Source organism: Pinus tabuliformis, chromosome 7 (assembly GCF_031772625.1).
Source record: "Pinus tabuliformis cultivar Carrire ecotype Pingquan chromosome 7, CPIR1, whole genome shotgun sequence".
Taxonomy (NCBI): Eukaryota; Viridiplantae; Streptophyta; class Pinopsida; order Pinales; family Pinaceae; genus Pinus; species Pinus tabuliformis.
In genome coordinates, this window is record NC_142293.1 from 906,015,686 (window position 1) to 906,043,500 (window position 27,815).

Genomic DNA, 27,815 nt, shown 5'->3' on the forward strand with positions numbered 1-27,815 from the left:
ATCTTGTTGAGAGGGAGTGTTTAAAATGCAACAAGATGATGGAGCTTAGTGAAAAGAAGTCGCCTTCACTAAGTGGGCCCGCAGACTATTTTTGGCGCAAAGTCTATTTTTAGACATATGGATCATGGTCTATGAGTTGCAGGATGCTATTTATGGATGATTGGTCATGTTGGTAAAAATAGAAGGACCTCTATTTTTAGACATATGGGTGGAGTCTATTTTTAGACTGCTAGTCAAAAAATAGAACAGTCGAATATTATTAGCTCTTAATAATATTTGGACTATAAACATTATCTTATCCTCTTGCAGCACTTCAGTTTGAGTTACGGATGTGGCACATGCAACTGCCAGAAGGAAATACGCTTTTCCTATGGGTTAGTTGAGCTATTGCATGATGGAATTCAGTTAGAACTCAAGTGATTGAGTTTGGTGGAGTTGATTGAGGAGTTGATGGAGTTGTGTTCAGTTTGACTTAGTTGAACTAGTTGTATTTAGTCTAACTGCCAAATACACTAGTGATGAGTGATGTGAATTAATTATTAATTAATTCACTAATTATTAACTCATAAATCAACTAAAGCATACATCAGTTAACTCAGTGCATGGACAGTTCAGTGGAGACAAGTGTTAGAGGTGGGTGAAAGGGTGAGACTACTATCAGTTGTGACTATAGCTGTGCATGAGATTTGCACAATCATTGATTGAGATTGCCAATGAGGATTGCGAAGTACAAGCCAAGGGAATTCGAACTTGGATCTGATCTATTCTCAACTTGGATTGCGTAGTAGAGGCAGGCAAACGGTGGAGGAGATTTGAACCCGTGACTTGTTTAGATCTGAGCTAGTTTTGTGTGTAGCATGTGGTGATAGTACTGAGTACTTGTGAGGAGTATTGTACTATGTATTGTTACATGTTCTCTATCATTATAATATACAGATAGTTGGGGGTTTTCAGCTGTATGCTTTCCCCATTACATACTGTGTTGATATGTGTGTTTGATGTTTCAATGTGCGCATACGATTGTTTTTTTAATTCCAAAAATTGATGATCAATGGTAGAGGAGGTTATGTATTATGCATGCATTATGCAAATAGTGTATAATCAGGATAATCTCTGTGAATAAGTGTTATATTATTCAAATTTCTACACATGTTGGTATCATGCTCTAGCTATTAGTAGTGTTGACATTGATGTCAACACTAGGACATAGGAGGAAAAAGCAATGAGGGTAGAGCTATGAGGAAAAAACAATTTTATCTATTGTTTTTTTTGTGGACGGATACATATAGAAATATGCATGTACTCATAGAGGCCTTGAGTGTGGATAGATTAACGTGTGGATTGTTGTTATAAGTTGCTTGGAGTTTGAATGAAGATATGCAATTCAAAATTTGAAATGTCACTTGGAGATTCTTTCAAAGCTATGGAAACACCACTTAGTTAGTCTTCTTGGACACTACATTGATTATGATGAAGATGGTTCAACTGTAAAAATGATTTTTATCATTTTTGAATATGTATCTAATGGGACATTTCGAAGCAATCTCTTTGGATGAATTCTTTTCTTGCATATAGGGGTGGTACCTAGTATCTTCCATAACAATTTGAAAATTACTAATGTTCTATTAGACTAAAATTTGGTTTCAAAGTTGAAGGGATATAAATTTCCTATGCTTGCAAAACATTTGAGACAAATCCTGAAAGGCATAAGCTTGTGCCAAATGAGCCAAAATATTTGAGGAGGTATCTAATTTTTAACTTCATCAATCCTGGAGTTAAAAGGTCTTTCAAGGAGGAAATTTGCTAATAAAGGCGATATTTATAAATATGGTCTCATTATACTAGAAACCATTGTTGAAATACCACTTTCTATGCATAACCACGAAACAAACCTAGTATAAGAGCTATTGATCTTCATTACAGAATGAGGAAAGTAGAAGGTAGATTGTTGATCCTATTATTCTAAGTACTAGTGTTGATGAATCCCTGGCAACAATGATAAGAAATTACTTATAAATGTCTTTCAAAATATCTAACCTCTTGTCCTTCAGTTGAATATGTGCAATGGATTTTTCAGTATGCATCCCAAGGAAAAGATACATTAGGTGGTGACTTACACAAAGCAGGATGCTGGAAAACATTTGTAAAAGAACCATCGTTTGCCTTCAAATTATAAAAACACTATTCACCATCTATTTGAAATTTTATCCGAAGGAGAGTAGGATGACAATGCCAAACAGGATAAAAGATTTAATTCCATGAAATGGATACTTTTAGTTGATGCCCATAGGATATGAAGGCCGCAATTGGTGCAACTTTATGAACTTGTGAATCTCCTTAACTTAAGCATCTTGATGCAATTCCAAAACAATTATGATGCAAAAATGTCCCATTGGACCTGCCCCATGGAGACAATAAAATGTTTCTCAGAGTTATCAAAGTAAAGCTTTTGAATCTCAGTGCTTACAAGTGTTCTCAATGAAACCACTAACCAAGGAATGAGAATGTCGAGAAGATAAAAATTGAATTTTCTCAATATATTAAAGAAAAACATCTCATGTCTCTTAAGTGCATGTTACTCTAGAGAGTAGTGTATACCAATTTAAATGATTTCCAAAAAGACACTGACATTGGAGTAGAGGAAGTAACTATTGCATGTGCCGAACTAAAGTAATTTTCTATCTATTGAAATGTGTGTGTAGGCTACATTGATTAGAAAATAGGTCCTAGAGCCATTTCGAGAACATAGAATTTTGTACAAGGATAACAGAGGACAAAGAGAATTTTAAGCATGTCTAAGGATAACATAGCTATAGAATATGATTTGTTTTACCTTGTTTCAACATTAGCATTTTCACTGCAAAGTTTCCAAACCAAGCTCAAACATCACTCAGATCAGGGATATCCATTCATGCTGGTTAATGAATAGAGACCAAAAGCTTAAACTTAGCCCGATTTCAATTGTAGAGACTTACATTCTAATTCCACATAAAAGATCCATGTTAGAAGACAGATGGGCCCTAGACTCACTGTTTACAGATCAAAAATTGATGTGATGGTGACAAAATGCTTTCATTATTTCAACGATTAGGTGCATAGTTATAGGGTTATATGGTGATGTGAAGAGAAACACGAAACACACACGATATGCATCAACAATTAGATGTGTATTAATTGCCACATCTATTTGCAAAGGAGAAGGAATTAATAAATTATGGCATATCCAACAAATTGGTTGCAACAATTAGCATTAGGGGAATTTTAAGGTCTAAAATCAGCCTCCTAAGGAAATTATAAAATAATAGTGGAAATAATAAAATAATATTATATTACATCATCAAATTTTAGAGGGAAAAAACAAAAAAATATGTTTTCAACTTGTATTTTCAACTTATCTCCCTATTGGTTTACTCAAATTTCGAGCGGAAACACTCATTAGATGCAAAATTTGATTCCTCATCCAAGGAGTACCCATGTTGTATACTTTTGATGGACACTACTACACGAAAAATGAGAAATACATGAAAACCGTGATTGCAATCACGATTTTTCATGTTTTCTCACTTTTCGTGTAGCAGGGTCCATTGAAAGTATGCAACATGGGCAGTCCTTGGATGAGGAATTGAATTTTGCATCCAATGAGTACTCCTGCACAAAATTTGAGTAAAAACTTAGGGAGATAAGTTAAAAATACGAGTTGAAAAAATAGTTTTATTATTTTTTAATATTCTTACTTTTTTACTCCAAAAAAGGTGAATCATCCCCCATGGTTGACATAATCATATTGAATCCTATTGGTTCTTATAAAGTTTATTTTGGTTTTACATTTTTCTTAGGAGGCCCATTTTAGACCTCAAAAGTCCCCTAATGGAGATGAGTGGGCCACATTGAACATGCACAATGAATCTATAGAGTATGCTTTCAATTGAAGCCTCAACCATTCTAGAATGTGGTTGCATCAGATTTCATATATGGCATTCATGAATACATGAGCATTTGCTCCTTGAGTGGTTTGTTGATGGCATTTGGAATACAAACAAACATTTGGAATACTATTCATTTCAAAGACTTCTTTCCCTTGCTAAGCATTTGTTTATGCAAATATCGATTCCAAATTTAAAAAGAATGTGAAACGAATGGGTGGAACACATTTTCTTTTCAATTCCCAACATTAGAATACAAATAGGCAAGTAGCTATATAAATATATATATATATATATATTTTTATTTTTATTTTTATTTTTTTTTTAATTTTATTTATTTATTTATTTATTATTATTATTATTTCTTTCTGTAATGCAGAACAACTAGCTAGTTGATTGATTATATGAGAGCCCTGATTCATGAATTGTTTGGCAAAGAGAGAAAATAAAGAAAATAATTGAGGAAGAGAAGCGAGAGAGAAGCTAACTTGAGATAGAGGAACAAAGAAGATAAGCAGTTCTAAAGGAGGGAAGATACAGTATAGAACAAAGAAAAGAGAAAGAAGAATTCAGAATTAACGACCAGGTAAGCCAACAAAATAAAACTTTCATGTATCAAGGGATTGGTGTCTTCTTTCAGGGAGTGTCCCAAAAAATAATATGTTGGAGTTTTTAAGAAGAGGGAGTGGGTGCTCCGAACAAGTTGTAACTTGCAGAAGAAAATTGAGGTTGAAGCATCTTGTAGGTAGAAGCCTAAAAAATTGATATAAAAGAGGGAGTGTGTGCTTGTATTTATATCACAACACAAATTCATGGTTTTCTCCCTTTATGGGGTTCCACTTATATTTGGTGTCTACATGTGTTGTTGGTGTGTTTGATTTTGAATTCATGGTTAATTGCTGAACACCTATATAACTCTGCTAACTGTTAAAGAAAAGAAAAGGTTAAAAGTATGTTAAAATTATTTTAAATTGGTCATCGCTAAAGACACAATTACTAATTCACCCCCTCTATGTAATTTCCTAGTTTCTAACAATTGGTATTAGAGTAGGTTATTTTTCTATCAACCTAACAACTAGAAGGAAGATTTAGCTCATAAGAATTGCTAGTTAGGAAGGGTGTTCAACAAATAAAGCTCCTTTGTTTAATGGTACTAATTATACCTTTTGGAAAGTAAGAATGAGGACATATCTAATGTCCCTTGGTGTAGATGTTTGGGGTGCAGTGGAGAATGGCTATGAAGAGCCACCTATAATAGCTAACAAAGATGACAAGATTGAATTTTCATTCAATGCCAAAGCCATGAATGCTATCCTTAGTGGGCTAGTTGAGTTAGAATTTGTAAAAGTAATGCATTGTAAGACTTCTAAAGAAACGTGGGACAAAAAAAAAATCATGAAAGAGATGGTATAGTGAAATTGGTCAAATTATAAGTTTACAAAATGCATTTTGGGCCCTTGAAAATGAATAATGATGAAGAAATAGCTAATTTCTTTCTTCAAGTTAATGAAATTTTTAATGTTATGAAGGGTCTGGGTGAAAAAATTAAGGAGTCTACAATAGTCCAAAAAGTTTTGAGATCACTCACTGCCAAGTTTAATCCTAAAGTACCAACTATTGAAGAAATTTCTAACATGGAAACCCTAACAATGGATCAATTGCTTGGCTCCCTAACAACATATGGAATGAGAATTACAAAAGAAAAGTCTATATCAAGAGATGCAACATTAAAACAGATAATCCACAGAAGTCCACGAAAGCTAAGTTCAAGCTTAGATGAAGAAGAAGCAATTTTTTTGAGAAGACTGAAGAAAGGGACTAGTAGCATAAAGGGAAACTTCCTTTTAATTGCTTTAATTGTGGAAGAGTATGGCATTATGCTTCAAAATGTACATTTGAACAGGAAGAGAATAAGTCAAAAGGTAAAGAAAAGAACAAATATAATAGAGTGAAGAATGAGAAAAGATTTAAAAAGAAAAGCTTTTATACACAAGAAGATAACAATTCCTCTAGTGATATAAATGAATCTTCTGATGAAGAAGGAATTAGTGAATTTATTCTTATGGCTCTAGAGTCTCAATTTGAAAAACTTAATGATTGTGAGCTAAGTGTATAAGAAGAGGGTGAATTTGCCCTTGAAGGAGGGCTAATTAGTGATCTAGAAGAAATTGAAGGGCTCAAACAAAAGAACAGAAAACAAAAGAAAATTTTGATGAAATATGTTAAAGAAGAGCCTAAGTCTAAAGAGCTTCTCCAATTAAAAGTTGAATTAGAAGAGGCCAAAAAGGTTGAATACATCCTATTACAACAGTTAAAAGAGAAAGGCAAAGAATGTGAAAAACTAGAAGAAGTAGTTGCTCTGAGAAAGAAGCTAGAGAAAACACAGGCTGAATTAAATATAAATCTTAAATATATTAAGGGGTTTGAAAAGTTGGATGTGATACTGAATGCTCATATATCTCCTCTTATGAAACTTGGTTTAGGTTATGAAGGAGAAACCATTAGGCAGAACACAAAGGATAAAAGGACCTTCAACTTTGTCAAAGATATCACAAGAGATAATGACAACAATTCACAGTTAAAGAATAAGGATGTCAACAAAAAACCTCAACAACAATAAGGTAATAATGCATTCTCAATAACAAAAGATTAATCCTACTCCACAACAACAAACAAGTAGATTTGACAAGCAAGGAATAAGCTACTAGAAACCCTATTTCTTCAAAAGACAAATTTATCGCATGCCAAGGAGACCTACATATTCAGAAGCACCATCTTTCCACATATTTGAAAATTTATTCTATGGATATTGTTATTTGTGATTTTTTTTTCCACAAGACCGTGAACTATAGAGAACATATCAAGGGTAATGAAATAATAAATCAAAAAAGAAATGAGATGAAAAATAGATTTGTAAATTCAAGAAGAAATATAAGTAGGAACAACAATCCTTTCCCCTCTTTCTGTTGTCAATGAATGCTTCTATTGCCACAAATTTGGAAATAAATCTTATGAATGTCAACTTAGAAGCTTCAGACCGCAGTCTCAAAGTAATCATAGGACAAAGGAATCCATGTTGTGGAAAAAGAAAAGGAAGAGAAGAAAACCAACAAATGTGGTCTTGTTCTTTATGCTCATAACTAGAATAATCAATGGTATGTAGATGTGGTTGCTACAAGCATATGAATAGCGATAAGAGCAAGTTTCTATCTCTAGATGAAGATAAATTTGTAAATGTCACATTCGGAAATGATGCAACATGGAAAATAATGGAAAAGGTATAATAAGCTTGAATAATTGCAGAGGGAAGGCACAGGATGTATTGTTTGTGGATGGAATGAAACATAATCTACCGAGTGTGAGACAAATGTGCGATAGAGGATATGATTTCGTCTTTAGGTCTTAGGAATGTGATATAAAGTCAACTACAACAAGAAATATATTGGCCAAGGGAATCAAAACAACAAGAAATTTACATTTTCTAAAGGAAGATAGTGAAGAATGTCATTTTGGAAAACAAGATGAGTACTGGCTATGACATAGAAGGCTAGGGTACCTAAACTTAGATCATATCATCCGACTCAACAAAAAGGGATTTGTAAGATATCTGCTCAAAATTACCAAGCCACAAAATCCTATATGCAAATCATGTCAAATGGGGAAACACACTCGTGTTCCTTTCAAGGCTAAAGATCAACTATCACCCAACAAACCACTTCAGTTAGTAAACATGGATAGTGTGGACCTTCTAGAATAGAAGCATCTAGAGGTGAGCGTTACTTAATGTTAGTGATTGATGATTTTTGCAGACTAACATGGGTAGCCTTTCTGAGAGATAAATCAAATGCATTTGAGAAATTCAAGGTATTCAAAGCATTGGAAGAAAATCAAATAGGATGTAAGATAAAATTCATATGGTCAGATATAGGAAGATAATTTACATAAAACAAATTTGAATATTTCTATGATGAACATGGAATAACGAGACATTATATCATTGTAGACACACCCCAAAACAATGGAGTTGTTAAAAGGAAGAAGAGGTCAATACAACAATTGGTTAGAGCTATGATGCAGGAAATGAACATAGCTTAGACCTATTGGGAAGAAGTTATTCAAACAATATCTCACATACCAAATAAAGAAAATATCAGGTCTAACTAAGTATAGACACCCTATGAATTATGGCATGGAAAACTAGCATCAATTAAACACTTCAAAGTGTTCGATAATAAATTTTATATTAAAAACAATGATGAGAAATTGGGAGAGTTTGACACTAGGGTAGATTAAGGAATATTCTTAGGGTACTCTATGAAAATCAAAGGGTACATCTGTTACAATAAAATATTGCACATGATAGTTGACTGCATAGATGTGAAATTTGATGAGGAACTATCTATCAAGAGTAAGCAAACATGATTCATCAATCCCTATGATCAACCAATCAGTGAAGAAGACGAAGAACAAGTTGAAGATGTACCGGAAGCAAAGACCCATTCAAAACCACCTTCAAGGTATATACAAAAGAACCATCTTGAAAATCAAATCATTAGTGATAAGAATGCAAGGGTCCAAACAAGAAGAAATCTTGTTAAGACATTAGATCAAGCTCAGATTTCCATGCTATCCATGATTGAACCCAAGACTTTTTCTGAAGCAAGAAAATATGAACATTGGATAGATGCCATGAATGAGGAACTAGACTAGATAGAAAAGAATGAGACTTGAGAGCTGACACAAAGACTACCAAACAAAAACATCACAGGCATAAAGCATGTCTTCAAAAACAAACTGAATGAACAAGGGGAAATTTTTATAAATAAACAAGGTTAGTATGCAAGGGCTATGCACATGTAGAAGGATTAGAATTTGAATAAAGTTTTTCTCCAATGGCAAGATTAGAAGCAATCAAAATGTTCCTAGAATTTTCCTGTCATAAAGACGTAAAAGTATATCAAATGGATGTGAAGTTTGCCTTCCATAATGGAGAGCTTGAAGAAGAAGTGTATATAGAACAACCTAAAGGCTTCCAAATATCATATAATCATAAATATGTTTGCAGATTAAAGAAGGCCCTCTATGGTCTCAAAGAAGCACCATGAACACAATATTCTCGTTTCGACAAATAACTTCAAAATAAAGGTTTCAAGAAAGGGGCAACTGACAAAAATTTGTACATAAAAACATATGATAAAGAACGATTGATTGTAGTTGTGTATGATGATGCCATAATATTTAGAAGCAATAAAAACTGCCTAGTTCAATGGTTTGCCAATGAAATGAAGTCAGAGTTCGAAATGTCAATGATTGGAGAAATTTATTTCTTTCTTGATTTGCAACGACATACAAAACGTAGAAGGCATGTTCATCTCACAAGGTGTTGAAATAGTTCAAAATGGAGATTGTATTCTTGTCACCACTCCCATGGTTGTTGGGTGAAAGCTCAACAAGGATGATGAATTACTGAAAGTTGATCAAAAGTTGTATAGATCTATGATAGGCAACCTATTATACCTAACAACTTCAAGATTGGACACAATGCTAGAAGTTGGGTTAGTATCAAGATATCAATCAACTCCAAAGAAAATCCATCTCTTAGTGACAAAAAAAATCTTCATATATTTAAAAGACACAATGGATTAGAGACTGTGGTATCCAAAATGAAAATATTTTTCATTGAAAACTTACACAGATGCAGATTGAGCCAACTACATAGATGATATAAAAAGTACAAGTGGTGGTGCATTTGTCTTAGGAAAATCATTGGTTTCTTCTCCGAGCAAGAATAAAACCTCAGTCATTATATACTACCAAAGATGAATACATAGTAGCAACAACTTTTTGCATACAATTACTTTGGATGAAGCAAACTCTACAAGACATTAAGGTAACATACAATGAACTTATCTCTGTCAAATGTGATAATACAAGTGCAATAAGCATATCAAAGAATCAAATCATTCACTCTAAAACTAAAATCATTCCCATCAAGTATCATTTCCTCTGAGAGCAAGTTAATGAGTGGATAGTAAAGTTGGAGTATGTATCAACTAAAGAACAAATAACTAATATATTCACCAAGCCTTTGGCTAGGGAGCCCTTTGAATATCTAAGGCAAAAGTTGGGAATAATGTCTTCTCCTTCCCATTAATTTAACTTCAAAGAGGAGCATCTAAGGACAATTGAATAATTGAAAAAGAGAATAACAATTTTAGGGGGAGATTCTATAATAATAGGAACAACAACAATCATTTCTACATATTTACAAACAGAGGCATGTTAGTGACAACAACAATGACGTCTACATGTATACACAGATAAAGCATTGGGAGCACATTAAGAGAATGAAAAAGCCAAAGACAAATATGATTAATATGCACTTAGATGGTGCCTAGAAGGGCGATCCTATCCGAATAGGAATTATTCTTTAGAGGCATAGATACTAATAACTCAGTCAAGATCCAATCCCTAGAAGTAGGCCTGGCTCTGGACACACGCCAAACATCATCAACCAAATGCCATGACCAAGCTGTTCACAAGGATACACCTAGAAAAGTTTCTTACCACTAGAGGTTTACTGGTGTTTTTGAAAATATTAAACCCAACTATCATTTGTGTATGGTCACTTGATGAATCTAATATGAATAGCCACACAAATTGCAACAACAACCACTATATATGTGTATACAGAGAGATGCTAACAACACCAACGTGTCCATATATTCAAACATAGAGATAAGTGAATATCAACAACTATGGTGTTGACAGAGAGATACATTAGTCATAGTGTGAGCATTATCTGTTAGCAGCATATACAATGTTACATAGTCCGCGTTGGTGCCACCAAAGCAGGTGCATATCGGACCTGAGAACAATTACAAGTCAGACCTGAGAGCAGTATGAATAAGAAAAATCACAATAAAAACAATACAAAGAGACAAAATCACAAGGGGAGAAAATGAATAAGGAAAGTAACATGGATGAATGAGCAAAGGAAAAGAGACGATGCCTTCATACCAAGTAATAAATTACTAATTCCTAGACGTTACTGAGCGATGTTACTATAAGCAGACCACCTGCCAAATTAGAACAACAAGTGTGGACCTACGTATGCCAGATTGCACAGGAAATACCTTACGATACCTATGCAAGAGTGCGGACCTATGTATGCCAGAGTATGCCATAGTGCACAGGATATATGTTACGAGAGTGTGGACCTGAAGTATTCCAACGATGCTAGAGATGGATAGGATATATGTTACATTGGAACATTACATAGTATGCACACCTCTGGTATGCGTTAGCAATGATGATAGAGTAGGATTGACAAAGAGGAATCTCACACCTGCTACATGCTAGAGAAGTTACACCTTACTGTGTGGAATTGTTGTTAGAGTAATATGCAAGTCAAAGAAAATCCTAGCGTAAGTCTTCAATGGAGCCAAGAAATCTGAGCGTAAGCCTAAAGGGAGGTGCTTGAAGCCAGATTCTAAGCTGCTCAAGGCCTAGAAGTAAAGCAAGGAGTAAGAGCAAGGGTGGTTCTTTCTCTAGCTTTGGATCCTATATCCTATCCCATAGCAGCCTTCGGTCCAACAAATATAATTCCAGCAGATTGTACAATTGATCTAGTGGATTTAGTTGAGGGAGATGGAGACAAATTGGATGATAAAACAGTAAATTTGATCCTGAAAAGGTCTCAAAAGTAGTCTCTAGGTTTTAAGTGTTGAGTTTTTTTGACTTTTAGTACAAATCAACCTCCTTGCCATTGATTTCAAAAGGTAGTCTCTAGGTTTTAAGTGTTGATTTTTTTTGACTTTTAGTACACATCAACCTCCTTGCCATTGAATTCAAAAGGGGAGTTAAAGAGAAATACGTAGAAATTGTTCATTGCTTCCATCAATTCAAAAAAGGAGGATGTTAGTAATGTGGGCATTGATATCAACATAGGACAAAAGAGTACAAATCAATGAGGACATAGGAGCAACAAGGACATAACAATTTTATCTACTATTTTTCTTATGGATGTCAGAGTAAGCACAACGAAAAATGAAATAAATCACACATGCATAGTAGAAATCATAAGACAGCAAGTTTAACGTGGTTCACCCAACCAATCTGGGCTACGTCCATTAAACAGATGCATCGACAATCTTATTAATCAGCAGGAGATTACAACAACATAATTTCTCACACCCTCTCGACACAAATATCCTCTACGGGCTTACATTTTTATAGCTGGGAGTAGAAAACTGAATCATAAATTCTCTCACAACAAATATAGGATGCAATAACTCCTCCTCAGGAATAAATGGAGTTAATTTAGCAACAAATCCTATTGTTGTCACATTCATGAGATTTTTTCCAAATTTAATTAACAAAAAATCTCAACAATCTCCACCTTGACAACAATTAGCCTGATACCCTGTTCCTTTATTATTTTATCTTTTCTGCAAGCCAAGAGAAGCCAGACACCAATGTAGCTTCTCTAACAAAACTGGTTTCGTGAACATGTCTGCACAGTTTTCCTTTGTATGCACTTTTTCAAGAGAGACTCCCCTTTCAGTGATAATCTGTCTTACAAAATGGTACTTGATAGGTATATGCTTTGATTTACTATGATAGGCCGGATTCTTAGCCAAATGAATTGCACTTTGACTATCACAAAATAACTTGATGTTGTCCTGTAACCTACCAAACTCACCAAACAAATCTTTCAACCAAATCACTTCTTGCAAGCATGTGAAGCAACTATGTATTTTTCTTCAGTAGTGGATAAAGCAACAATATTCTGTAGCTTTGACATCCAGCTAATAGCTCCACCTGCAAGAGTAAAGACATACCCTGAAGTTGACATTCTCTTATCCAAATCACTTGCAAAATCGGAATCAACATATCCGCAAACAAATTCACTACTCCTGTTATAAGTGATACAATAATCACTTGTGCCTCTCAGATACCGAAGCACCCATTTCACTGCTGACCAATGTTCTTTTCCTGGATTTGCCATATACCTGCTGACAACCCCAACTACATGTGAAATATCTGGTCGAGTACAAACCTTCGCATACATCAAACAACCTACTACATTGGCATATGGAATTCGAGACATATATTCTTTTTCTTCATTTGTATTAGGACATAAACTAGAAGAAAGCTTAAAATGGGAAGCTAAAGGGACTGAAAAAGGCTTCACATTGTTCATACCAAACCTGAAGAGTATTTTCTCAATATACTTCTGTTGTGATAGCCACAACTTACCATTGCTCCTGTCTCTGACAATCTCCATGCCCAAAATCTGTCTTGCTGCTCCTAGATCTTTCATATCAAATGTCCTAGCCATCTGAGCCTTTAACCTGTTGATCTCTATTATGCTTTTGCTTACTAAAAGCATATCGTCAACATACAACACTAAGATAATGAACATGCCATTACTTAATTTCTTAAAGTAAACACAATGATCATATTCATTTCTTATATAATTTTGACTCATCATGAAAGAATCAAATTTCTTGTACCATTGTCGAGGCAACTGCTTCAGACCATACAATGATTTCTTGAGCCTGCAGACAAATTTCTTGTTGCGATTTTGAACAAACCCTTCCGGTTGTTCCATGTAAATCTCCTCATGTAAATCTCCATGTAAAAATGTAGTTTTAACATCTACTTGATGTAATTCTAAATCAAGTAAAGCAACTAATGCTAATACAATTCGAATTGAAACAATTTTTACAACTGGTGAAAATATTTCATGAAAATCAATGCCTGCTTTCTGAGAAAAACCTTTTGCGACCAGCCTTGCTTTGTACCTGTCCTCTGTATCATCAACACCCCTTTTCAATTTGTAAACCCATTTACATCCCACAGTTTTTCTGTCTTTAGGAAGTTCTACCAGATCCCATGTGCCATTCTTGACTAATGCCATCATCTCGTCCTTCATAGCTTATTTCCACTTTTCACTTTTAGAACCTTCTACAGCTTCCTGATAGCATAAAGGTTCATCATCATTAGCGATTAAAGCAATTGAAGTAACATAATCATCATACCTTTTAGGAGGATGTTTGATTCTTGTGGACCTCCTTAAAGATGTTTCTGGTACTTCCACAATTTGCTGATTATTATCTGTAGGAACTTCTTCATGATCTGCATCTGAAACATGTTCATGATCTGCATCTGAAACGTGTTCATGATCTGCATCTGAAACTTGTTCATCTTGACTATCATCAGTGTTTTAACTGGTTTCAAACTGAATGTGTTGAAGTTTAGATACATTATCCTGTTTCTATTTATCATCTACATATGGATTTTCAAGTGAAGATTCATTAAATTTAACATCTTTGTTAATGATGATCTTGTGAGTACTAGGATCCCACAATCTGTATCCCTTAGTTCCATCACCATATCCAAAAAATATATATCTTTTTGATTTAGGATCTAATTTATAACGCTGATGTTTCAGAACTAGAGCATATGCATCACAACCAAAAACTTTAAGTTTAGAATAATCACAAGGATGACCTTTCCATACCTTTTGAGGAATTTTGCATCCTATTGCAGTTGATGGTGATCGATTTATCAAATAGCACGCTGTAGAAACCGCTTCTGTCCACAATTCCTTCTGCAAATTGGCGTTACTAAGCATACTTCTTGCTCTCTCTAAAAGAGTCCTATTCATGTGTTCAACAACTCCATTTTGATGAGGAGTATATACAGTGGTTTTATGTCTTTCGATCCCAACGTCCTTGCAATAATTATCAAATTCCTTTGAAGTAAACTCACCACCATTGTCAGTTTTTAAACATTTAATGGTTCTTCCAGTGATGTTTTCAACTAATGCTCTAAACTGTTTGAAAACTGTGAATACATCGGACTTCTTCTTTAACATGTATACCCACACTTTTCTAGAGAAATCATCAATAAAAGATACAAAATATGACGATCCTCCATATGAGGTTGTAGGAGATGGACCCCAAACATCAAAATGGATATAATCAAGGATTCCATTACTAGTATGTTTTCCAGTTTTAAACTTTTGCTTGCTTTGTTTCCCAAATAGACAATGTTTGCAGAAATCTAACTTAACAGACTTTAAATTAGGAAGTAACTTACGATCAGATAAAATATTTAAACCTCTTTCGCTCATATGACCCAACCTTTGATGCCATAAACGAATAGAATTACTGTCGTTTTCAGATACTGTAGAAACATGATCTGACTCTGTTCTTCCTTCTAACTGAAAAAGATTTCCAACCTTCTTTGCTTTCATTACTAGTAAAATTCCTTTATAAACTTTCATTACTCCACCTTGAATAAAAGTTTTATATCCATTAGTGTCTAGTACTCCTAGTGAAATGAGGTTTTTTCTTAGTTCAGGTACATGTCTTACATCAGTTAAAATTTTATTTGTCCCATCAAACATTTTAAGCTGGATGCTTCCAATTCCCACAATGTTACATGTGACATCATTTCCCATGTAAAATAATCCATCATTGGTTGATTTATAAGTTTTAAACCATTCTCTATGAATGCACATGTGATTTGATGCACCAAAATCTAACAGCCAATGTTGATCATGATTAGACAAACTAATTGATAACACTTCATCACTTATACCTGAAATGGATACCGAACCTATATCTGTCGTGTTTTTTTCTTTCTTCTCTGTCGAAGAGTCTTCTTTGGATGTTTGCTGTCTCTTCCAACAATCCTTCTTCAAATGTCCCGATTTGCCACAAAACCAACACTTTACCTTACTCTTCTTCCCTTTCGATTTTGAACGCGAGTTGTTGTACTTACTGAAGCGTCTTTCTTTAGAATGACCTTTGACCATCATTGCTTCTGATGTATAGGTTTCTGAATTTGACCTCTTCCTTGTTTCTTCGGACAACAAAGCTCCAACAACATCATCAAATTCAAGGGTTTCTGATGAACTAAGACTTATAGAAGTAACAAAATGATCCCATGACTCGGGCAACGAACATAATAAAATTATAACTTTATCTTCTGATTCAAATTTTACTTCTATACTTTCTAACTGCACCAAGAGAGTATTAAAGGTATTCAAATGATCAGTAATAGATGTACCTTCCTTCATGCACAAACTGTACAAATGTCGCTTTAGAAGAATCCTATTGGTTAAGGATTTCGTCATGTACAACTTTTCAAGCTTTGTCCACAAACCAGCAGCAGTTTTCTCTGACACGATGTTAAACAAAACATCATCCGCCAAACACAATCGAATGCCGCTCAATGTTCTTTCATCCAAGTCACTCCATTCATTATCTGTCATGGTGTAAGGCTGTTTAGCTTTTCCCAAGAGTGCCTTCGCCACGCCTTGTTGCACGAGTAGATCATACATATTTACTTTCCAGATCTTAAAGTTGTTTTTGCCATTAAACTTCTCGATCTCAAATCGAGCACTTTGAATTTTTGCCATATTGTGTCACACAAAATCTCCAATTAAAACTTTTAATAAATAAAGTTTTTATTTAAAAAACTGTCCTTCATCAATAAAATGCCTTTGCCTTATAATATAAGGACTCTGCCTTATTATGTCAGGGCATATTACAATTTAAAAAACAAAACATGATATAAATATAATATCATAAATATGATATAAATATAATATAACTCATACAAATCGTTTCTTTTGTTTTGTAAAAACAAAAGGCATTTCATAACAACTTTATAAAAACTTCCAATCTACCTTTTGATTTCATGTACAAAGGCCACCATTTGAAATCGTTTCAACAGGGCAGTTTAATAATCGTTTCAACAGAACGGCATTTAATAATCGATGTTAAACAGTTCAACGACATTTCAATAATTGATGTCAAAGGAAATACGTGAAGACACCGTGCAGCTCACCTTTGACCGCTGCAGATTCACCATTGAACGCTGCAAATCAAACAGCTTCCACGTTTATTAGCTCAAAATACAAGCGTGGACAGAAACTCGAGGTGGTTTATCTTCCAGCTCCCGACTGCTTTAACCTCCAGCGCATTGCTGCGTTATTATTCCACTTCATGCAGCGATTTGCAGCAGCTCACAACGCAGTGGCATTCAATCTCAAACCGGTGAAAGCCTACGGAACTCAATCGCTCTGTTCCTGCGCTTCCCTTCGTCGTCCTTGTTTTTGACCACACGCAATGCCCACCTCCCCTTCCAGCTCCCGGCTTTGATACCAATTGTCAGAGTAAGCACAGTAGAAAATGAAATAAATCACACATGCACAAGCAGAAATCATAAGACAACAAGTTTAACGTGGTTCACCCAACCAATCTGGGCTACGTCCACCAAACAGAGGCATGGGAAATCTTATTAATCAATAGGAGATTACAACAACATAATTTCTCACACCCTCTCAGCACAAATATCCTCTACGGGCTTACATTTTTATAGCTGGAAGTAGAAAACTGAATCATAAATTCTCTCACAACAAATATAGGATGCAATAACTCCTCCTCACGAATAAATGGAGTTAATTTAGTAACAAATCCTATTATTGTCACATTCATGAGATTTTTTCCAAATTTAATTAACAGAAAATCTCAACAATGGATAGATACATACATAAATATGCCTGTACTCATATAGGCCTTGAGTGTGGATGGCTCAACGTGTGGATTATTGTGATAATGTGCTTGAAGTTTGAATGGAGATATGCCATTTAAAATTTGAAGCCTCACTTGGAACTACTTTCAAAAGATTCAACATTGCCACTTAGTCAATCTTTTTGGACACTGCATTGATCATGATGAATGTGGTTCAACTAAAAAATGGTTTTTCTCATTTTTGAATATGTATCTAGGGGGACATTGTGAATCAATCTCTCTGGATGAAGTCTTTATTTACATACATCGGTAGTACCTAACATCTTCCATAATACTTTGAAAATCACTAATGTACTATTAGACCAAAATCTGGTTTCAAAGTTGAAGGGTTATATATTTCCTATGCTTGCAGAAGATATGGCTGAATTTGAGACAAAAGATGAAAGGCATAATCTTGTGCAAAAAGATCTAGAATATTTGAGGAGATATCTAATTTTTAGATCCATCAATCATAAAGTTCAAAAGTCTTTCAAAGAGGAAATTTGTTGATAAAGGGGATATTTATAACTTTGGTCTCATTATACTGGAAACCATTGTTGAAAGACCACTTCTATGCGCAACCAAGAAAAAGACACAGTACAAGAGTTGTTGAAATTCATTACCGAAGGATGAAAGTAGAAGGCATATTATTGATCCTATTATTTTAAGTACTAGTGTTGATGAATCGCTGGAAACAATGATAGAAATTACTTGTAAATGTCTTTCAAAAGATCCAACATCTCATCCTACAGTGGAAGATGTGTTCTGGAATTTGCAGTATGTATCCCAAGTACAAGATACATAAGGTGGTGACTTGCACAAAGAATGAACTTGGAAAACATGTCTAAAAGCACCATCGCCCGCCTTCAATTTATAGAAACACTGTCCACCATCTATCTGAAATTTTATCCAAAAGCAAGCAGGACGACAATGCCAAATGGGATAAAAGGTCTAATTCCATGAACCAGAGACTCTCAGCTGATGCTCATAATTATTAACCGAGTTGTTTTTAGTGCTATTTTTTGGAAGTTTTTACGGTGGGTTTTTTTGGTCTAATTTCTCTAAAATCCAACAGGAATTTATTGAAATCACAAGCTTGTTACGTAACCCCTGCACAATCTAAATGCCTTGGGGTTTTCCAGGGTGTTGAATCCATATATACAATGAAAAAACTAGTTTCAATAACACAAATCAAGATTTCACATCAAAATTTTCTGCCCGATTCCATTACCGGAAAGTCCAAAAAATAACACTAAAGACAACTCCATTATTAACTTCATAATTTGTGCATCTCTATGAACCTGTAAATCATCTTATCTCAAGCATCCTGATGCAATTCCAAAACTAAGCTTGGTGCAGAAATGTCCCATTAAGCCTACCCCATGGAGACAGCTGAATGATTCTCTTATTTCTCAAAGATTTTTTTTGAATCTTAGAGCTTACAGGTGTGCTCAATGAAACCACTACATGAGGAAGGAAAATTCCAAATAGATAAACCTTGAATTTTATCAAGATATTCAAAGGTAGAGATCTGATGTCTCTTAAGTGCATGCTACTCTAGAGAGAAAAGTATATCAATTTAAATGATTCCCAAAAAGTCATTGGCAGTGGAGTAGAGGCCGTACCTATTGCATGCCCCAAACTAAAGTATTTTTCTATCTATTAAAATGTGTGTGAAGGCTACACGGATTAGAACATAGGCCCTATAGCCATTCTGAGAATAGAGAATTTTGTAATAGGATAGCATAATACAAAGAGGATTGTGTGCATGTCTAAGGATAACAAAGCTATAGAACTGGATTTGTTTTTCCTTGGTTCAACATTGGCATTGTTGAGCTAGGTTGTCATTGATGTCAATATGGAAATATTCTGGATACTAGAGGATGACATGAAGCCAAGGGGATGCAGAGCAGATTCATGAAGAGACAGGAGCAAGCCCATTAGGATAGCCAAGCCATAAGCAAAGAGGAGTTACCTAAGGAGGCATATCAAAGCATATTATAGGATATCAAAGCAAGAGAGGCATTCATATATGCAAGGAGGTCTTTGAAAGACACTGCCAAGCCAGAGGAGCCACATTGGACTAAGAGGAGCTGCAGGAGGAACCATAAAGCATGGAGGCATATCAGAGTCATCAGGAGCCATCGGAGGAGCAATGGATGCGTTTAAAACAAGAAGGAGCAGACAGAGTCACCAGAGGAGTAGATGGAGACGAAGAGGAGCTAACAGAGCACGAAGCACCACCATTGGAGCCATAGAGGAAGCAGACAGAGCTAGAGGAGCCCAAGTGGAGCACACAGAGTGCTGTAACACTATCCACGGCATAAACATGCATATGGCAGCAAAGATCTGTATATGCATTTAACGCAAACAGAGCTATTGGAGGCGGAAGATTTAGACTCATATGCAAATACACTGACGGAGTGAAAAAGGTAGAGTTTATATTGTATGAGCAGACTACGTTATCGGGCTTGTAAAACCCATGTATGCATGCTTTAACAGCTGTTGAACACTGTTGAAAAAGTTGGAGAAAAGTTGCTAAAATACCAATTTCTCCGTTGCTGAAACACCGACACTTGTCAAAAATGTGCTGATACACCAGTGTCAGCGTTGCTGCAACACCAGTTTCGGCGTTGCTGTAACACCAGTTTCGGCGTTGCTGAAACACCAGTTTCGGCGTTGCTGTAACACCAGTTTCGGCGTTGCTGAAACACCAGTTTCGGCGTTGCTGAAACACCTCCGCGACGACATTATATTTCCGCGTTGATAAAACACCTCCGCGACGACATTATATTTTTGTGACACCATCAATCGAAGGTAATCATGAGGAAGATAAAGCGAATGGAGGAGGGAAGCCGGAAGGTCAAGCGAGTGTTGAGGAAGCCGAAGCTCAAGCGAGCAAAGAGGAAGCCAAAGAGCCATTGAGTAAGCGGAAACGAATGGACAAAGGTATGAGAATTTATAAAACAATAAAAATAGAGAGCTGTTGTTGTTGGAGCTATTGTGGTTGTGGCAAAGAACCAGAATGTATGCCAACAGACGCAGTAGAGGTGGTTAAGCGTTGTATGAAGTTGCTGCTGCTGCTGCTGCTGTTGTTGCTGCGGTTGCTGTAGCTGATGCTGCTGTTGCTGTAGCTGCTGTTGTTGTTGCTGTTGGTATTGCTGTAACTGCTGTTGGTGTTGCTGTAGCTGCTGTTGCTGTTGCTGTAGCTGCTGTTGCTGTTGTTGTTGCTGTTTGCTGTAGCTGCTGTTGCTGTTGCTGTAGCTGCTGTTGGGGTTGCTGTAGCTGCTGTTGGGGTTGCTGTAGCTGCTCTTGCTGTTGCTGTAGCTGCTGTTGGTGTTGGTGTTGCTATAGCTACTGTTGGTGTTACTGTAGCTGCTGTTGCTGTTGCTGCTGCTGCTGCTGTTGCTGTTGCTGCTGTTGCTGTAGCTGTTGTTGCTATTACTGTTGTTGCTGCTATTGCTGTAGTTGTTGTTGCGATTGTTGTTGTTACTGCAGCTGCTAAAAGTTGCTGAAATACGCTGGAGGAAATAGAGGCCATGTGAGGGTCCAACAGAACAGAAACAGGGTGCAGCAGAACATAAAGAGGGATGAAGGACCAACAGAATAATAGGCATTCGAAGGGGAGAAACAGCCAGTAGAAAAACAGTCATGCTGAAGCATTCACTATGAAAATGAGAACATAAGCTTGAATAGAAAATTGTTCTTTATACAGAGTTTAGTGCAGCTAACAGAAGATTAACTAAAGCTGTGTGAAGATATTATTAGAGAGAAAAATGGCTATTGGAGACTATGTGTGGGCAGTGTGCAGAGTTGTAAAGACTCATTCATAAGAAGACTGGTTGTCATTGATACTGTAGCTTGGAGACTACAGTGAAGCTGTAAATAGACAGAACTCAGCAGAGAAGAGTTCTGAGAGCAAAAGATTACCATCAAACAGTGCCTTGACAAGATAGGATTGGAGTCCTTGGGGCTGGTGCCTCAAGAGCAAGAAGGATTGGAGTCCTTGGGTTGGTGCCTCAGAAGTAAGTAGGATTGGAGTCCTTGGGGTTGAAGCCTGAGAAGTAGGAAGGATTGAAGTCCTTGTGAGTTTGTGCTCCTAAGTCCAAGATTGGTGTCTTGGCAAAATAGAGTTGGTGCTCTGGAGGTTGGAGCCTCACCAAAGTCCAAGTTGGAGCTTGGCAACTGATTGCAACCATCTATATATTGTATCTATTTTACTGCACAGTTTATATTAATAAAAGCATTTATTCTTGCTGTTCATCTTGTGTTCTGAATATATATGTTTTAATTGGTAAAACAATAGTGGGAAAAAGAAATACTGATTCACCCCCCCTCTCAGTATTTCCAACAATTGGTATCAGAGCAGGTACCTTCATACAAAGCTTAACAACTTGAAGGTCAACATTTAGAACAAAAATGGCGAGGTCAAGGAAGAAAGTCTCCAATCCTCCTAAGGATGTGTCTCCCTCTACTACTAAAATAGAAGACAATCAATTTGATGAGGCTCCAAGGCTTAATGGGAACTTTAGTATATGGGAAGCCAGAATGAGGAATTTCCTACAAACTCAAGGCATTGAAATCTGGAAATCAGTGATTGAAGATAGCAGGATGGATAGAGAATCCAAGGATTACAATGCAAAAGCAATAAAGGCAATCTTGAATGGGCTACCTGATTCTGTAAAGAACAATCTAGGAAAATGTTCATCAGCAAAGGGCATTTGGGACAAACTTCATGATCTTCACTCAAAATGAGCATTGACCATGACCATCAGCCAAGAAGATGATGGAAATCTAGAAGGAAATCCAAAACCCATCATAGAAGCTGAACATGAGAATGATGACATCAAGGCTAAAACAGACTTAGAAGATGAAGAGAATGAAAAAGATTTTGTAGAAGAACTCCTCGCTAAACTTATGATTGCCATGGAAGAAATTAACAATTTAAAAGAGGAAAATGAGGAACTTAAGAAGAGAGCACTAGTTGGTAACCAAGGTCAAACAAGAAAGAAAGTTGACCTCATCAAGCTTCAAGTACAAGAAAGGGATGAAGAGCTTGCCAAGCTTAAGAAGGAATATCATCAAAGCAAAAGAAAGCATCATGAAGAAGTCATATCCATGACAAATCAATTGGACAAAGCAAAGAAGCAGGAAGATATCTTGTCAAGCCAACTTGAACAAAGGCAAAAGAGCTTGAGAAAACTTGAAGAAGAGATTGGTCAGTGCAAGGTAGAGGTCTCCTCCCTTAAGTCTCAATTACAAGAAGCCAGGAAACAAACACAAGGAGCTGAGAAGAGAATGGAAAGCAATCAAGCAAACAAGGAAGAAATCTTCAAAATGAAGTCAGATATCATCTCCCTTAAAATAGAAGCAGATGAAGCTACTCGTATCAAGGAAGAAACTGAGGAAAAACTTGCTAAGAAGAATAATGAGTATGAAAGATTGGAAGAAGAGGTTGTCTTCCTCAAAACAAAGGTTGAAGGGATGAACAAAATCTTGAAGAGCTCTCAAGCCTTGGATGACATGCTCAGCTATCACAGATGTCCATCTGATAAATCAGGTCTCGGATATGTAGGTGAATCCTCAAACAAGAATGAAAATGCTTTAAACAAAAGAGATGTGAAGAAGTCAGAAAGAAGTGGTGATGCTCCCAACTCCAGCAAAGGCAAGGAGAAAAATCAAGGCTGCAATAGGAAAAATCCTCTTCCAAGGAGAAAACCAGCTCCAAGAATAAATGTAGATGATGTCAAAGATGTGAGAGGCAATGGTTATCATCAAAGGTTATCAAGGCAGAAAGGCTTCAGAAGTACATCAAGGAAATCCCCATCTCCCAGGTACCAAAGTTCATTTTTTGGTTATTGTTATTCTTGTACAAACTTTGGTCACATGGCAAAAGACTGTAAAGCATATCATAAAGATAAATGTTATGGTGCCCAACCACTCTATAGAGATAGATATTATAGTCCTCAACAATCTACAAGAAAGAATTTTGCAGGAAGAAATCATGAATTCTTATTCATGAACAATGTAGAATGCTTCAAGTGTCATAACATTGGTCATATGGCACATGATTGTAACTTACCATGGGCTCTTACACAAGCTAGAACCATGCAAAAGAAGAAAGTTACACAAGTTTGGAGAAGGAAGGAAATATAATCTGAAAGTCCCTTGAGCTCTCCAGCCAACAACATATGCCATTGGCCTAAATTTTGACAATCTAAGCATCTTATAAGAAGACTCTGCCAAAAGGAGATGATGCATACAGTTAGGGGGAGCCTGTGATTCTTGATCATTATTGCTGAAGCTATTAGTGGAAGGGTCCTTATGAAATCCTTGCTGAACTATATTAACAGTCATTCCTTGATAAAGATCATTTCTCAGGAATACTCCATTGAAGAACATGATTCTGTAATAGGGCAAATAATTATGGTGCTGATATTACAAACGCTGAATGTATTGACTCGGGAATTTTAATATGAGAACAGAGAAACTCTAGACACTAATAGAGGCAGTCTTCAAAGAAATAGATACATCTGGAATAGAGTTTGAGGTAAGAGCAGCCGGGAGCATATAACAAAACTGAAGCATTGCATGAAGATGCAAATCAGCAGAACAAATTTAAAGGACAATCACAGATTGGATATCTGAATCTACAGAGATATGTACAAGAACACAAGGAAAGGATGGCAGTGAGTTAAGAAGAAGCACAGAGACACAAATGAACTCAAATCTGAAGAAAGACAGCAAGAAAGACAATCTCAATGGCAGTTTCTCTTGATTTGGACTATGAAGATTTCTCAATGTTACCTGTGGAGACAGCAATATGGATTGAAGTATAAAAAGCCTGGACTTGGACACTTGGTGTATGACCGTTTGCAATCTAAATGAAAGCATTAAAGTAGAGCATCCTTAAGTATTGTTGAAGCCATGATAAAGCAATTCTGAGACATGAAGAGGGAATAATGTGCAAATTGATGATAAAATATCAATCCTTCTATCTTGAGTAAAAAGAAGAAGAGCACTATGACAGGGGGAGTCACAGACCCATGAAGATCTACCATTCATGAAGAACAGAAGCAATTTGATAGGGGGAGTCCCAGAGCACTCCTTTGCCATTGATGTCAAAGGGGGAGAGAAGAAGAATATTGCCATCAATAACAAAGGGGGAGATTGTTGAGCTAGGTTGTCATTGATGTCAATATGGCAATATTCTGGATACTAGAGGATGACATGAAGCCAAGGGGATGCAGAGCAGATTCATGAAGAGACAGGAGCAAGCCCATTAGGATAGCCAAGCCATAAGCAAAGAGGAGTTACCTAAGGAGGCATATCAAAGCATATTATAGGATATCAAAGCAAGAGAGGCATTCATATATGCAAGGAGGTCTTTGAAAGACACTGCCAAGCCAGAGGAGCCACATTGGACTAAGAGGAGCTGCAGGAGGAACCATAAAGCAAGGAGGCATATCAGAGTCATCAGGAGCCATCGGAGGAGCAATGGATGCGTTTAAAACAAAAAGGAGCAGACAGAGTCACCAGAGGAGCAGATGGAGACGAAGAGGAGCTAACAGAGCACGAAGCACCACCATCGGAGCCATAGAGGAAGCAGACAGAGCTAGAGGAGCCCAAGTGGAGCACACAGAGTGCTGTAACACTATCCATGCATATGGCAGCAAAGATCTGTATATGCATTTAACGCAAACAGAGCTATTGGAGGCGGAAGATTTAGACTCATATGCAAATACACTGACGGAGTGAAAAAGGTAGAGTTTATATTGTATGAGCAGGCTACGTTATCGGGCTTGTAAAACCCATGTATGCATGCTTTAACAGCTGTTGAACACTGTTGAAAAAGTTGGAGAAAAGTTGCTAAAACACCAATTTCTCCGTTGCTGAAACACCGACACTTGTCAAAAATTTGCTGATACACCAGTTTCAGCGTTGCTGCAACACCAGTTTCAGCGTTGCTGTAACACCAGTTTCGGCGTTGCTGAAACACCAGTTTCAGCGTTGCTGTAACACCAGTTTCGGCGTTGCTGAAACACCAGTTTCGGCGTTGCTGAAACACCAGTTTTGGCGTTGCTGAAACACCAGTTTTGGCGTTGCTGAAACACCTCCGCGACGACATTATATTTCCGCGTTGATAAAACACCTCCGCGAAGACATTATATTTTTGTGACACCATCAATCGAAGGTAATCATGAGGAAGATAAAGCGAATGGAGGAGGGAAGCCGGAAGTTCAAGCGAGTGTTGAGGAAGCCGAAGCTCAAGCGAGCAAAGAGGAAGCCAAAGAGCCATTGAGTAAGCGGAAACGAATGGACAAAGGTATGAGAATTTATAAAACAGTAAAAATAGAGAGTTGTTGTTGTTGGAGCTATTGTGGTTGTGGCAAAGAACCAGAATGTATGCCAACAGACGCAGTAGAGGTGGTTAAGCGTTGTATGAAGTTGCTGCTGCTACTGCTGTTGTTGTTGCTGCGATTGCTGTAGCTGATGCTGTTGTTGCTGTAGCTGCTGTTGTTGTTGCTGTAGCTGCTGTTGGTATTGCTGTAACTGCTGTTGGTGTTGCTGTAGTTGCTGTTGCTGTTGCTGTAGCTGCTGTCGCTGTTGCTGCTGCTGCGGTTGCTGTAGCTGCTGTTGGGGTTGCTGTAGCTGCTGTTGGTGTTGGTGTTGCTGTTTGCTGTAGCTTCTGTTGCTGTTGCTGTAGCTGCTGTTGGGGTTGCTGTAGCTACTGTTGCTGTTGCTGTAGCTACTCTTGCTGTTGCTGTAGCTGCTGTTGGTGTTGGTGTTGCTGTAGCTGCTGTTGGTGTTACTGTAGCTGCTGTTGCTGTTGCTGCTGCTACTGCTGTTGCTGCTTCTGTTGATGCTGTAGCTGCTGTTGCTATTACTGTTGTTGCTGCTATTGCTGTAGTTGTTGTTGCGATTGTTGTTGTTACTGCAGCTTCTGAAAGTTGCTAAAATACGCTGGAGGAAATAGAGGCCATGTGAGGGTCCAACAGAACAGAAACAGGGTGCAGCAGAACATAAAGAGGGATGAAGGACCAACAGAATAATAGGCATTCAAAGGGGAGAAACAGCCAATAGAAAAACAGTCATGCTGAAGCATTCACTGTGACAATGAGAACATAAGCTTGAATAGAAAATTGTTCTTTATACAGAGTTTAGTGCAGCTAACAGAAGATTGACTAAAGCTGTGTGAAGATATTATTAGAGAGAAAAATGGCTATTGGAGAATATGTGTGGGCAGTGTGCAGAGTTGTAAAGACTCATTCATAAGAAGACTGGTTGTCATTGATACTGTAGCTTGGAGACTACAGTGAAGCTGTAAATAGACATAACTCAGCAGAGAAGAGTTCTGAGAGCAAAAGATTACCATCAAACAGTGCCTTGACAAGATAGGATTGGAGTCCTTGGGGCTGGTGCCTCAAGAGCAAGAAGGATTGGAGTCCTTGGGTTGGTGCCTCAGAAGTAAGTAGGATTGGAGTCCTTGGGGTTGAAGCCTCAGAAGTAGGAAGGATTGAAGTCCTTGTGAGTTTGTGCTCCTAAGTCCAAGATTGGTGTCTTGGCAAAATAGAGTTGGTTCTCTGGAGGTTGGAGCCTCACCAAAGTCCAAGTTGGAGCTTGGCAACTGATTGCAACCATCTATATATTGTATCTATTTTACTGCACAGTTTATATTAATAAAAGCATTTATTCTTGCTGTTCATCTTGTGTTCTGAATATATATGTTTTAACTGGTAAAACAATAGTGGGAAAAAGAAATACTGATTCACCCCCCCTCTCAGTATTTCCAACAGGCATTTTCACTACAAAGCTATCAAACCAATCTTAAACGCCACTTAGATCAGGGACATCCATTCATGCTGGTTAATGCACAGAGAAAAAAAGGTTGAACTCGACCTGATTGCAATTGCAGAGACTTCACATTTTAATTACACATAAAAGATCCATGCTGTGAGATATATGGGCCCTAGACTTATTGTTCACAGATCATAAATTGATGTGATGGAGACAAAATGCTTTCATCATTTCAAGGATTGGGTGTGTAGCTGTAGGGTTAGCTTGTGACGTGAAGAGAAATAAGAAACACGCAGGATATGCATAAGGAATTGGAAGTGCATTAATTGCCATAGCTATTTTAAAAGGAGAAGGAATAAATGCATTATGCCATATTTGACAAATTGGTTGCAACAATCAAAAGCCGAGTGTGCCAGTTCACAACATGCATGATAGATTTGTAGAGTATGCTTTCGATTAAAGCCTTAGCCATTCCAGAATTTGGTTGCATTACATTTCATAT

The 27,815-nt window shown here is 36.8% G+C and overlaps 2 pseudogenes; both read left to right on the forward strand.

Annotated features, from left to right (window-relative positions):
• The first annotated feature begins 1,222 nt into the window (after positions 1 to 1,222).
• LOC149250548 (putative inactive leucine-rich repeat receptor-like protein kinase At3g03770) lies at positions 1,223 to 17,062 on the forward strand (annotated as a pseudogene).
• Positions 17,063 to 17,479: 417 nt separating this feature from the next.
• LOC149250549 (putative inactive leucine-rich repeat receptor-like protein kinase At3g03770) lies at positions 17,480 to 18,344 on the forward strand (annotated as a pseudogene).
• Positions 18,345 to 27,815: the final 9,471 nt, after the last annotated feature.